The sequence below is a fragment of the Podarcis bocagei genome, assembly GCF_964188305.1.
Source record: "Podarcis bocagei genome assembly, chromosome: 4".
Classification (NCBI taxonomy): Eukaryota; Metazoa; Chordata; class Lepidosauria; order Squamata; family Lacertidae; genus Podarcis; species Podarcis bocagei.
Window position 1 is genome coordinate 16,252,801 of NC_138128.1, and position 13,233 is coordinate 16,266,033.

Sequence of the window (13,233 nt, forward strand, 5' to 3'; positions counted from 1 at the left end):
ATAGGGTGCCCATGAAGATTTTTACCCCCTGCCCTAATCTAGTACCAATCAGGGAATGAATCTGAGTTTGAGTGGTCATAGGCAAGTAAGTTGTTTCCTCCAAGTTCTTGGCTTGACTCTTTGTTAAAATCCCAGGAGAGGCACACCATGCTAAAAAGTTGAAGGGCAGATCTCTGTTCTGTGGACTTGTGACCTGTGTGGGACCCAGAGTAATTTGCAACGACTTGTAATATTGATGGCACCTGCAGTCGCTCCAGTACTTCAATGCAAACAACATCTAAATTGTGAAAGCCAGTCCCAGATAGGGAATAGAGGCTTAGCTAAAGCCACTCAGAAAATCTAGACCTCTTTGGTTAGTGTTCAGTAGTGTTCATCTCACCAGAGTAAGCTGGCTTTCCAATGCATGTTAAGAGTAGCTGAATACTTGAGCATCTTTGCTGTATTGATTCCATAGGATGAGCAATATGGCAGAGGGAGAGGTCATATATCTTCCACAGCTTTAATTCTTTCTTTAAATAGCTGTAAGCAATTTACTTGGTCCTTTATTACAAGTGTTTACAGCAAACTGTGTAAATATGGATTTTCAAAGCAGCAAAATACAGGAGTGTCAGCCCAACAAATGAATGCAAATGATTCAATTTTGTACTTGGAGGGTCCACAGTGCTCCACTATATTATTGGGTTTTCAAACTGCAATTGATCCACTTAAATGGATTTCTGTGTTTCGCTGCTTTTTTCTTGTCTTCAGAGCCCTGCTTTAGGGTGATTTCCCATTCCATGGAAACATTAGAGGTGCATCTTTTGATTTCAAAAATTGTTCATCCCAGCCATGTCCTGGGGACGGATCCAGAGTGGAACCTGAATACATCTTTCAGATTGGGGTGGATAGCCTGCATGGAATCCTACAGGTTTGGAGACAGAATCTGGCAGCTTGGCAAAATCTGGTCTTGTGGCTTCTTTACATAGCTCGAATTTCCTGCAGGACCAAGAAATACTAGCTTGTTGGCCACCATAAAAACATGGCATTTGTTAGTAGAGTTCAGGAAACAATGTACAGTACAACCCTAACATGTTTACTTAGGAGAAAGTTCAACTGAACTAAATAGGAGCTTACTCCCTACCCTAGTAGGTGTGCTTAAGATGGCAGTACTGAAGTTCGTACCCTGGGCCAGCAGGGGGATACTGTAGATAGTTTTCACTCAGGTCCAGATATGCAAATAAGGGATTGAAAGTGACATTCAGTGATTGGATAGTTACAGAAAATGGTTAATGTTGCGTTCTAGTGGAGCTCTATATGAGCAGGCTGACTGAACCCTTCAGTTCAGTTCTGTTCTGGCCTGTGAATAAACAAGAGCTGTTTGAAGAATTGCTGTGTCGTCTGATATGTTCACCCACAACTTAACACTGGCGACGAGGATGGGATACGAACCCATGTGTGCAAAGCACAATTTCACCCACAACTTAACAACAGGGTTTTTCACCGCTTCCCTAGCATAGCCCTAGAGCCAAGGGAATCCCTTTCATGCGCTAACCTTCCTGGAAATTAGCTTCTTATTTGATAGGCAAACACTATATTACTTGCTTGAAAAATGTCCAGAACCTAGCAGGTGATGCTTTTTTAACTCACACACACTTCATCAGACTGTCTTTGTAGTTTCAGGTTTGGAGTCCATTTTAAGAGAAGTAATAAGAAGTTACGGCCAATACTTACAAATCCAGGGATCACATGCCGCCTCTTAAAACTTCTGAACCGAAAGCTTATACCTTCAGTAACTAAAAATGGCACCAGAGCTAAAGTTTAGCTTATCCACAAGCATGTGCATAAAAGGCAGCCACCTAAAAGTTCTTTAGTTCTTTAACAGCCCCATTACAAAATGAATTACCTCTTTTACTTGTGGTGGTAGCAATGTAAAGAAGTAAAAATAGGTAGCATGCCCTTCAGTTAAAGGCTTCTTTGCTCCAGCTCAAGTTTTCTGACATGTCTCCTCATATTCCTGCCTTTCCTGTCTTCACTTCTTCCAGCTGTGAACTGGCATAAATCTTTTTAATTCCTTTAGTGACCCCACAGCTGTGTAATAATGTTGCTGAAGACTAGAATAATCTCTCACCAGGCCAACTGTTTGACATCCTCTGGTAGCTGTTGGGTCCCAGCTTCCCACCAGGGCCTAGAGTTACTTAAAAGGTAAAGGGACCCCTGACCGCTGGGTCTAGTCGTGGACGACTCTGGGGTTTCAGCGCTCATCTCGCTTTACTGGCCGAGGGAGCCGGCATACAGCTTCCAGATCATGTGGCCAGCATGACGAAGCCGCTTCTGGCAAACCAGAGCAGCGCACGGAAACACCGTTTATCTTCCCGCCAGAGCAGTACCTATTTATCTACTTGCACTTTGACATGCTTTTGAACTGCTAGGTGGGCAGGAGCTGGGACTGAGCAATGGGAGTTCACCCTGTCACGGGGATTCGAACTGCCGACCTTCTGATAGGCAAGCCCTAGGCACCTTATGCCTGCCCTAATCACTCTGGGTGGGAGGATTTGGATAGCCTCAAAATACCCCTGATATAGCATTGCACAAGAGCATTGCTGGAAAATTTAACATCATATCAGTGCATCGCTGCTGCCTGCTGCCAGGTAAGCACCCTAGGGCTCACTGACCTTTGGGAACATCCATCAGAAGGCAAAGGACCCCCTCAAAACTGAAACTCACCCTGCCTCTACCACATATTTCCATATTGTCCATCCATCTGGGGAGCTTCCTTTCACAAAAGCATGTATAGGAAAGTCTTTGATCATAAGTTCTGGGAAGGGGCCTCCATGTTGTGAACAATACAGGAACCCAATGCCCTCTTTCCAAAGATTGCTGGACTGGATTGGACCCTGCTCAGATCCTTCACTTTTTGTGTCCTTAAGCAAGAATGTGCATACTTAGGATTGCTTATTAGGTGTAATCTCAATAGGCCTTCTTGTTTTGTATATTTAAAACACATTGGTTGACACTGTGGCTTCTAGGAAAGAAAGAAAGAAAGAAAGAAAGAAAGAAAGAAAGAAAGAAAGAAAGAAAGAAAGAAAGAACACTATAAAGTACTCATGGTACAGTAGATGCTAAGTAAATGTTCCTCAAAGGCTGTATTCATTATGTAGAAATGGAGAGCCAGCTATTTGTCTCCTCATAATTGTGAGGAGATTCTTCGGCCTTCCCTCCCCAACCACACTTTTCATTTCTATTTGGTTAGTGCTTATTTATGAACTCCGCTGTACTAAGGTGCTGCTTAATTGCAGCATATTTTGTTTGTTTTGCCTTTTTCCTAATTAAAAAACCTCATGTTCCTCATTTGTTCAAAACCTGACGATTTTTTGCTCTCTAATACAAATATTCAGGTACCGTAATTAGCCCTGTAGATAATTTTGCAATTGCAGTGTAAAACCTTGGGGGGGGGGGATGACGTTAAGCACACCTTGGGAGTAATTATTAACCTTTTATTTTTTGACGCATGTAATTTAATAATACCTACAGCAGTAAGGCTCTTTAAAGAGATGCTTTTATTGACTTTCAGTTAATTTGGTGGTGTTTCTAGTTGTTTGGGCTTTGAAAGTTGTACAGGTTCCATTCAAAAATACGGAAAAACTAACCGGTGAAGAAAGGCAAGCAATTTCCCACTTGCTTTGTGAAGCAGGAGTTGTGAACTTTCTTCCCTTGTGGTGTCCATGATACAAAGGGTATGCCTGAGAGGTATGCCTGGATATAAAAGCCAATTTTTAGAAGTCTACTAAAACGTAGTTCCTGCTGTTTTGACAGTTAACCTGTCAACATGGCCAAAACCGTCTCTCTCTCACTGCCTGCAAATAGGCTAATGCATCTGGGAAGCCATTTTTGATCAACTAGACTTGCCTTTCCTCAATATAAGGGCTGGTGCCAGGATTTATGGTTGGTGTTGCCTGTCATTAATAATAATAATAATAATAATAATAATAATAATAATAATAATAATAATTAATAATTAATAATAATTTATTTATATGCTGCCCATCTGACTGGGTTGCCCCAGGCACTTTGGGCAGCTCCCAACAAAAAATAGTAAAAACACAATACAATATCAATACAATATCATACACTTTAAAACTTCTCCGAACAGGGCTGCCTTCAGGTGTCTTCTAAAAGTCAGGTACAGTGGTGCCTCGCAAGACGAAATTAATCCGTTCCGTGAGTCTCTTCGTCTTGCGGTTTTTTCGTCTTGCAAAGCACGGCTATTAGTGGCTTAGCAGCTTATTAGCGGCTTAGCGGCTATTAACCGCTTAGCGGCTTTAAGAAAAAGGAAACAAACTTGCAAGAACTCGCAAGACGTTTTGTCTTGCGAAGCAAGCCCATAGGGAAATTCGTCTTGCGGAACGACTCAAAAAACGGAAAACTCTTTCGTCTAGCGAGTTTTTTGTCTTGCGAGGCATTCGTTCCACAGGGTGGGTGCCACTACCGAGAAGGCCCTCTGCCTGTAACTTTGCTTCTCGCAGTGAGGGAACTGCCAGAAGGCCCTCGGTGCTGGACCTCAGTGTCCAGGCTGAACAATGGGGTTGGAGATGCTCCTTGAATTATACAGGGCTGATGCTGTTTTGGGCTTTCCTAAACTTCCATCACAGTGCCTCTGGAGCCCCAGCCTGACAATCACCTTGGGTCATTATGTCAGGGCCCCAGAGATATTGTAGGGGAATTAAAAATGGGGCATGGGGGGATAGCCACAGCCAGCTGGCCTCCAACCCTGAGCCTAGAAGGTCGCGGCCAGTATTTTGGGTCGATGAGAGAGTAGGCAATGTACCCTTCTTGGAGCTTTGCCTGTAGGCGTTGCACAGTGTTACCTACTCCTGACATATACCTGGGATGGAGGACTCCACACAAGCAAAAGGTGTTCAGGGTGTTATCAGCAGAGTTGTGTGTTGTTATTTATTATTATTTATTAAATTTGTACATCTCCCTATACCCACAGGTCTCACAGCATAAAAACACAATACAAAAACACAGAATGCATAATAAACATAAAAATAATCTGTCCAAGTGCTATCAGCTTGATTCAGGGTTTCCATTAACCTGCTGGAGCCCCCCGAGCACATCCTTCTTCCGTGTCCTGCTCACCTGCTAGAACTGGAGTCAGTGAGGAACTCCTTGCATGCCCATTGGATGCCCAAGGGATTTCTGTAACCTAAGATGTTCTTCCCTTGCTTTAGCCAACATCCCGGACCGGGTTTGGTGAATTGCCATCCGTACAAACAGAAGATTCCTTCTTGAGAGAGGATGCTTGGAAAAGCAAACCTATTCTAATTTTTTGATTAAAAAAAAAGTGTGCGGACCATTCTGAGAAGATTAACAGCATCCGATAGAGCTTGGCGGCTCCTTGAGAGTACAGAATTTCCATTTCATTGCATCCATGGAAATCTGTGCACGTGTGACACAAATGTTCCAAGACAAAATGAGAGGGGAGGGGGAAATTGGTACCCTCTCTTTGGTAGCTCAACAATATTTGCAGCAAAACAAAGACCGCAGCACACAAGAAGGAAATGCTGGCATTAAAAGGCATTCTAGAAAAGTGTTTGTCTTGACATAGCTGTGTATGTTCGTATCAGTACTAATTCCATATATCATTAGCGAAGAGATACTCTGCTCTGCTAGAAGAATGGAATCTGGGCAATTGCAAAATGTTTATTGACTGTTTACTGTTAGACATTGGGAACAGAGTACAGTACAATTACAAGTTTGCCCGAAGCCTATAAAACCCTTGAAGGCAATATTGGCTGAAAGAATATCCTTCCCCCGCCCCTTTCAAAATGGGAAGAGCAACAACATTGATTTAACATGATTAGATAACAGTTTTGATTGTGATGGGTAATACACTGGCTTGGCTTCTTTAGGCTGCTGCTTGTTGAGATGTGTAGCTTTTAAATCAGGAACTCTGGCTCCCAGGCACAAGAGTAAGCATTCAGATTGAAATTTCAGAATAAACGTTTAGGGTACACACAGCAGCATAACCTAGATAGGGATATCAGCCCCGGGAGGAAACCGGACACGCCTTACAAGGCCATGTTGAATGTTTACAGATTAACTATGTGCATTCTGTGTAAGTTGGGGTACAGTGATGGAATACACTATAGGCAGACCAAGTGTTTGCTTAAAGGTAAAGGGTAAAGGGACCCCTGACCATTAGGTCCAGTCATGGCCACCTCTGGGGTTGCGGCGCTCATCTCGCTTTATTGGCCAAGGGAGCCGGCGTACAGCTTCCGGGTCATGTGGCCAGCATGACTAAGCTGCTTCTGGCAAACCAGAGCAGCGAACAGAAACGCCGTTTACCTTCCCGCCGGAACAGTATCGATTTATCTACTTGCACTTGGACATGCTTTTGAACTGCTAGGTTGGCAGGAGCAGGGACCGAGCAACAGGAGCTCACCCCATCACGGGGATTCGAACCGCCAACCTTCTGCTCGGCAAGTCCTAGGCTCTGTGGTTTAACCCACAGCGCCACCCGCTTCCCTTTCAAGTGCTTGCTTAGGGCACCAGAAAAAGCGATGGAGATAAATTTCTTTTTGAAAGAAGTTCGCAATTAGAAAATCTAGAAAGAAAATATTTTTATTTCAGTGGATATGAAAGTTTTGAGACATTTTGAAAAATAAAATGTTATTTTTTGGTTTAGTATCTTTTTATGTTGAATTGCGTATGGTGGGGACCGTAATCTTTTCAGTGTTTAGGGCCTCTAATCCGACCCTGGTTAGGGGTTGGCATGTACACCCTCAGAGACCTTTCCGGGTGCATCCCCCCCCCCCCGAAATTAGGCTTGGAAGAAGCATTCTGCCCTGCAGCAGGTCATAGTGTGCTTAGTTCAGTCTTGTGCCCACAGCAGTTTACCTGGTTTGCAGTTTGTTCGCTTTCCTGGAACATAGATTGATTAAATGAAAGCAGATAGGCCTTACGTCAACAAAGTTGTTTTCTTTTAATTTACTCTTTCATTGCAAAATTGCTTTACAGTGGTACCTTGGTTCTCAAACGCCTTGGTACTCAACTGCCTTAGTTCTCAAACGTTGACAACCCAGAAGTGTTCCGGTTTTCAAACATTTTTCGGAAGCTGAACGTCCAGTGCGGTTGTCGGCTATTGTTTCTGGGGCGCCTGCACCAATCAGAAGCTGCACCTTGGTTTTCAAACATTCCAGAAGTCAAACGGACTTCCAAAACAGATTAATTTTGGTGTTTTTGTTTTTGCTATTCATTTTGCATTTTTGTTTTTGAGGGTTTTTTGATTAATTTGTTTTGTGACTGTGTGGAACCCAGTTGAGTTACTGATTGATTGATTGATTGATTGAGTGCAGAAATAGATAAAAGCCCCCCCCCCCCCATCTAAACAATGACTATCATCAGTGCAGGCAAGAAAAAACATTCATTTTAATTTTTATCAACTACAATACTGTCTTATTTATTTTATAGTACAGTACATTGATTATTGCTTACATTTTATGGATCAATGGACTCGTTATATAGTAAAATTCATGCCAAATTGCTGTTTTAGGGGTTGTTTTTTAAAGTCTGGAATGGATTAATCCATTTTGCATTACTTTCTATGGGAAAGCACATCTTGGTTTTGGAACAGACTTCCAGAACAGATTAAGTTTGAGAACCAAGGTACCACTGTATTTGATTAAGAAACATAATATACACCCACTGCTCTTTTTAACTATCATTGATTTTTTCTCTCTCTGTGTGTGAAGCTGATTTTTAGGCTCTTTCTATTGGTTTTTGCATTGATATTTATTTTAGGTAAGCCGCCTTCTGTGGAAGGCAGGATATAATCACCACCACTGGGGAAATTAAAAAACAAAACACAGATGTAGAAATTATTAGCTATGTCAATGGGTGAATCTCCTGTAGAGTTGAAAGGGGCTTTTAAATCGTTTGTCTGCTTTGAATAGCTTTCAGAAAAGAAAAGTCCCTTTGAACACTCCCTGCATATTGAGTCTTAATATTTATGCAGCAGTTCTTGTTGGCTCGCGTCCATCGTTGAGCCACTAGCTCAACAGCAGAGCACGTGCGTTGCATGCAAAAGGTCCTAGGTTTAATCCCTGACATCTCCAGTTAAGGGAGCTTAGATAACGGGACTGGGAAAGACATCTTGCCTGAGACCTTGGCAGTCGGATAAGACTGTACTGGGCTCAGTGGACCAGTGGTCTGAATCAGTATAAGGCAACTTCTTGCAGACTGTAGATTAGTGGTAGAGCACATGCTTCGAATGCAGAAGATTCCAAGTTGAAACCCCTGAAATTTCCAGGTAGCACAAGAAACCCTGTAGATCAGGCATAGGCAAACTCGGCCCTCCAGATGTTTTGGGACTACAACTCCCATCACCCCTATCTAACAGGACCAGTGGTCAGGGATGATGGGAGTTGTAGTCCCTAAACATCTGGAGGGATGGGTTTGCCTATGCCTGCTATAGATGTTGTGATGGTCGCAGACTTGGACTGCTTTAAAGGGGGATTGGTCAAGTTAATGGAGGAAAGGGCTACAAGGGGCTACTTGTCTGTGCTATCTGCAGCATCAGAAGTGTATTCCTCTGAATATCAGACACAGAGGAACATGAGAAGGGATAGTGCCATTCGACTCATGTCCTGCCTGCAGTCTTTCCATAGGAACAGGTGGACCTGTGAGAACAGGATGCTGGACTAGATAGGGTTTCAACTTGCCTGGCAGGTGTGCCGCAGGTACAAATGTGGCTCCAAATGAGCGATCAGGAGCTTAAAGTGAGCTCCCATTCATTCCTTTTCCTGAAGTGAGGTCAGTGTCTGAAATTAGCCAGGCGAAATTGCAACTACAGTGGTACCTTATTGTTGTTGTTTAGTCGTTTAGTCGTGTCCGACTCTTCGTGACCCCATGGACCAGAGCACGCCAGGCACTCCTGTCTTCCACTGCCTCCCGCAGTTTGATCAGACTCATGTTTGTAGCTTCGAGAACACTGTCCAACCATCTCGTCCTCTGTCGTCCCCTTCTCCTTGTGCCCTCCATCTTTCCCAGCATCAGGGTCTTTTCCAGGGAGTCTTCTCTTCTCATGAGGTGGCCAAAGTATTGGAGCCTCAGCTTCACGATCTGTCCTTCCAGTGAGCACTCAGGGCTGATTTCCTTCAGAATGGATAGGTTTGATATTCTTGCAGTCCGTGGGACTCTCAAGAGCCTCCTCCAGCACCATAATTCAAAAGCATCAATTCTTTGGCGATCAGCCTTCGTTATGGTCCATGGTGTAGTTAAAACCATGGTTTTAACTATATGGACCTTTGTTGGCAGGGTGATGTCTCTGCTTTTTAAGATGCTGTCTAGGTTTGCCATCGCCTTTCTCCCAAGGAGCAGGTGTCTTTTAATTTCGTGACTGCTGTCACCATCTGCAGTGATCATGGAGCCCAAGAAAGTAAAATCTCTCACTGCCTCCATTTCTTCCCCTTCTATTTGCCAGGAGGTGATGGGACCAGTGGCCATAATCTTAGTTTTTTTGATGTTGAGCTTCAGACCATATTTTGCGCTCTCCTCTTTCACCCTCTTTAAAAGGTTCTTTAATTCCTCCTCACTTTCTGCCATCAAGGTTGTGTCATCTTCATATCTGAGGTTGTTTATATTTCTTCCGGCGATCTTAATTCTGGCTTGGGATTCATCCAGCCCAGCCTTTCGCATGATGAATTCTGCATATAAGTTAAATAAGCAGGGGGACAATATACAGCCTTGCCGTACTCCTTTCCCAATTTTGAACCAATCAGTTGTTCCATATCCAGTTCTAACTGTAGCTTCTTGTCCCACATAGAGATTTCTCAGGAGACAGATGAGGTGATCAGGCACTCCCATTTCTTTAAGAACTTGCCATAGTTTGCTGTGGTCGACACAGTCAAAGTGGTACCTTGGTTACAACCATAATCTGTTTCGGAGGGGCCTCCAAAAATAATTTGTTCGTAATCCCAAAGAATGGGTTGTAATCCAAAAAAAAGTTTGCAAACCGGGACACACACTTCTGGGTTTGACGTTTGTAATCCAAAACGTATGCAAACCAGACTGTTTGCAAACCAAGGTACTATTGTAGATGGTTTGTGATCACAGTTTATAAGCCTCGGACTTAGTGAATGGACGTTCCATTGTGGCGACTGCAACCTAGATTCACAGTGCGATCTGGCACCTAGCTTATAACCCTGGCTTTCTAACAATGAGTGAGGTGTGCTCCCACCGCCCTTTCACAGCTGAAACCTTTGAAACTGCTGCTAAAACGCACCAAGCATAGGTCTGGCAACACCCCTTTGGCTGCCGTTCCTAAGTGCCCGACGCCCAGCTGGCCACTGTGCACTTCGGAACCCTGTGCGAGGGATTTTGACAACCCCCCAGCCAATTACGCAATGTGGTCATAATGACATGTGGTTGGCAGGTGGGTTGTCCCATCCATCTGCAGTGTTGACCCACAGGGGCCGAGCTATTTAAAGATCTGGCCCCTGGTGGCAGCAAGGTTGCCCACTCCTGCTGGGGAGCCACCATCAGTCAATGTAAGCAGTACTGAATTAGACCAATGGCCTGCTTCACTATCTGCCAGCTTCCTGGGGTCACATGGTCTCTTGACATCCAGAAACAGGCTTTGTTTGGGTCTGAAAGTTAATGTAAAAAACCCCCAAAATGCAACAACATTCATCTGAAAATTAAATTGTCATCCCACCTGGAGTGTCTTTAGAAACTCACTCTGGGGATTTTTCTTAAAGAAGAAGTAGGAGGGTTTTGAAAATGTGCTGAATGTGCAAGTATGAATAAAATCTGCACTTGTCTGATTTGATAAAGACCCTTTCGCTCTTTCTCCGTTTAAATGCCCCTAAGGGACACTGTCAGAATGATGTCAGAAAGCAGCCAACCAATTTACTGCTTCTCGAGGAAGGAGAGGAACGAGAGAGGAAATATATTTCAGATCTTCTGGCAAGTAAGGCTCAGGGCAGCAATCCTCCTCCTTCTGCTTCTGTCTCTCCTCGGGTTTTATTTTCCTGCCAGGAGAGAGGTGTGTGGCTGTGTTATTTTGAAAGAAAGAGAGACCCCCGTCTAAAGCAGGGAAGGGTTGTAGCTCATTGGTAGGATATCTGCTTGGCATGCAGAAGGTCACAGGTTCACCCCTTGGCGTCTCCAGGTAAGGCTGGGAAACACTTCTGTCTGAAACCCGGAGAGCCATGGCCTGTCAGAGTGGGCAACGTGACTTGGCATTAGGTATCTTCTAGTACAGTGGTACCTCTGGATGCGTACACAACCCTCGTCCGCGGGTCGCGATTCACCGATTCCGCACATGCGTGTGACGTTATTTTGACCGTCTGCGCATGCGCGAGCGGCGAAACCCGGAAGTAACGCGCTCCATTACTTCCGGGTCGCCGCAGCGCGCAACCCAAAAATACTTATCCCGAAGCTACTTCAACCCGAGGTGTGACTAATAGTATCAACAATGAAAATAATTGCAGTAGAACTTGGGGTCGCCCAATGAAATAGTTTTGCTACTGTTTTAAGATAGGTCAATGAAATAATACTTCATTCAGCACATAAGTAATAACTTTTTACACTTTTGCAGAATGTGGGATGTGTAGCAGTTTAGAACCAAACTGCACACAATGCTTGTCACATTTTTAAATATAGTATTGACTCAAATGTACTGCACACCTTTTTTTTGCCAAACTACGTTGCGAAAATTAGGCTGTGCATTAGATTTGATGGCGCATTAAAGGTAAAGGGGCCCCTGACCATTAGGTCCAGTCGTGGCCGACTCTGGGGTTGCGGCGCTCATCTCGCTTTATTGGCCGAGGGAGCTGGTGTACAGCTTCCGGGTCATGTGGCCAGCATGACTAAGCCGCTTCTGGCGAACCAGAGCAGTGCACAGAAACGCCGTTTACTTTCCCGCCGGAGCGGTACCTATTTATCTACTTGCACTTTGACGTGCTTTCAAACTGCTAGGTTGGCAGGAGCTGGGACCGAGCAACGGGAGCTCACCCCGTCACGGGGATTCGAACCGCTGACCTTCTGATCGGCAAGTCCTAGGCTCTGTGGTTTAACCCACAGTGCCACCCGCGTCCTTGATGGCGCATTAGATTTGCATAAATACAGCAAGTGTGATTAACCTGGCTGCTTTTATTTTGAGGGAAGAGTAGCCACCGGTGCCTGTCCCCCTATCTGAAACAGACTCCCGGTTTGGATTGACACCTGAAAACAGCTCCTTCTTGCCTGCTTTAGGCCCCCAAGCATTGTGTTTTCGGCAAACAGCAACTTTGTGGGGGAAATAGTAGCCGGATGTAGATTGGAAGCACGTCATGATGTAGAAATATCTCGAAAGGCGCCTACATATCTCCTTTATTTTGCTTAGCATTTTCACTGTCTTAAGCATGGAGATTTGTTGAGTTATGCTCCTCCAGGGGCTGGTACTTGAATGCAATGATATTTACGTTTTAAAAGCCAAGAACACGTTTTTTGTTTTGGCCGCTGTAAAGTATTCCTCCAATTTAATGCTATGTGACAGCAGAGATGCATTCACTGCCACTTTTATAATTGCATAGTGGAGTGAGAAATTTGGTTTGCCAACAGTGGTGGCTTATTTAATGGCAATGGGAGCACAAATGAATTTTTACTGTATAATTTTGTACAAACCATTAAGGTACCGTACTTCAGATGTGACCTATTATTTCCCGGCCTGAGTCTCTCCTGGTTGCCATGCTTTCCTGTCTGCCTATCGACTTTCCGCAGAGAAAGAGCTGCATTCTGAATGCACACTGTTTATCAATACTTGTATGCTAATATTCATGATCGAGACTCAGCAACTCTCGCTCCCCTGCCCCCAGGCATCGATCACAAGTCCCAAATACAGGAGCCAGATTGCTGGCCGAGGTTCCATTTAGCACTCACATAACCCGTTTAAAAACAGCTGTAATGGTTGACAGTTTGTTTCAAGGCCGAGTTCAAGGTACTCACATTAACACATACCTTCCAACATTTCTCCAATGAAAATAGGGACATCCTATTCTACTCTTGAGAGTCCCATGGACTGCAAGAAGATCAAACCTATCCATTCTGAAGGAAATCAGCCCTGAGTGCTCACTGGAAGGACAGATCCTGAAGCTGAGGCTCCAATACTTTGGCCACCTCATGAGAAGAGAAGACTCCCTGGAAAAGACCCTGATGCTGGGAAAGATGGAGGGCACAAGGAGAAGGGGACGACAGAGGACGAGATGGTTG

General features: G+C 44.3%; 1 protein-coding gene and 1 long non-coding RNA gene across 7 annotated transcripts in view; one reads left to right on the top strand and one right to left on the bottom strand.

Annotated features, from left to right (window-relative positions):
- The window catches only part of LOC308585223, a 42,966-nt gene extending 38,535 nt beyond the window's left edge, over window positions 1-4,431 (bottom strand). The window contains exon 1 of the long non-coding RNA XR_014007169.1: window positions 4,338-4,431. This is a non-coding gene — a long non-coding RNA (uncharacterized lncRNA). The remainder of the gene's footprint in view (window positions 1-4,337) is intronic.
- Window positions 1-13,233, top strand: part of TNIK (TRAF2 and NCK interacting kinase) — a 297,411-nt gene that overhangs the window by 137,511 nt on the left and 146,667 nt on the right. The window lies entirely within an intron of this gene.